This window comes from Microtus ochrogaster, unplaced genomic scaffold, assembly GCF_000317375.1.
Source record: "Microtus ochrogaster isolate Prairie Vole_2 unplaced genomic scaffold, MicOch1.0 UNK74, whole genome shotgun sequence".
In the NCBI taxonomy this organism is placed as follows: Eukaryota; Metazoa; Chordata; class Mammalia; order Rodentia; family Cricetidae; genus Microtus; species Microtus ochrogaster.
In genome coordinates, this window is record NW_004949172.1 from 1209291 (window position 1) to 1210054 (window position 764).

Below are 764 nucleotides of genomic sequence, written 5' to 3' on the forward strand. Positions count from 1 at the left end.
CCTGCCCACCAGCAGAGGGTCCTGGGTGTCCCTCTGGGATTGGATATGAAATCAGCTCCGTGGCTGCCCCAAGCCTGAGCTAATAATGCTGCTGGTAAATGGTGTGATGGCCCAAGATCGACCACAGTGTCCTGGGTGCCCTCAGCTGTCTGTCAACTCTGCATACCAAAGACTGCCATGTGGGTGACACTGGTGCTCTAGGGAAAACACGATAAGAAGAAACCTGCACATATTCATCAGAGACACGGTGTTTTGTGTGTGTCTGTGTGCTTGTGTGCACGTGTGTATGTGTGTTTGCATGCATGTGCAAGTGTGTGTGTGCTCACTCGCATTTGTACATGTGTTCATGTGTGTGCCCACGTGTGTGCATGCATGTGGGAGTGTGTGTGTGTCTGCACAGGAGTACACCTACACCTGCAACCAGAGGTGGCTCTCAGGTATCCTCCACAATTGATCAACACACTGTTATTATTACCAACCTTCACTGCTATTGTTTGTGTATGGTGGTTAGCTTGCACGTACATGTGTGCACCACACGTGTGTAGTGCTTGAAAGAGGCGGTCCTTGATCCCTCTAGGACTGTAGTTACAGATGGCTGTGAGGCACCATGTGGGTGCTGGAAACGGAACCTGACCCATCTCCCCAGCCCCACATGGCTGTCGTTAACCTTGTGGCACTAGAGGTTGAAGCAGAGGCTCCTGTACACTAGGTAAAACACCGCCCAGCTCCTTCTTCACGGTTTCCTTTTCTCGTCTTCCTTTTCT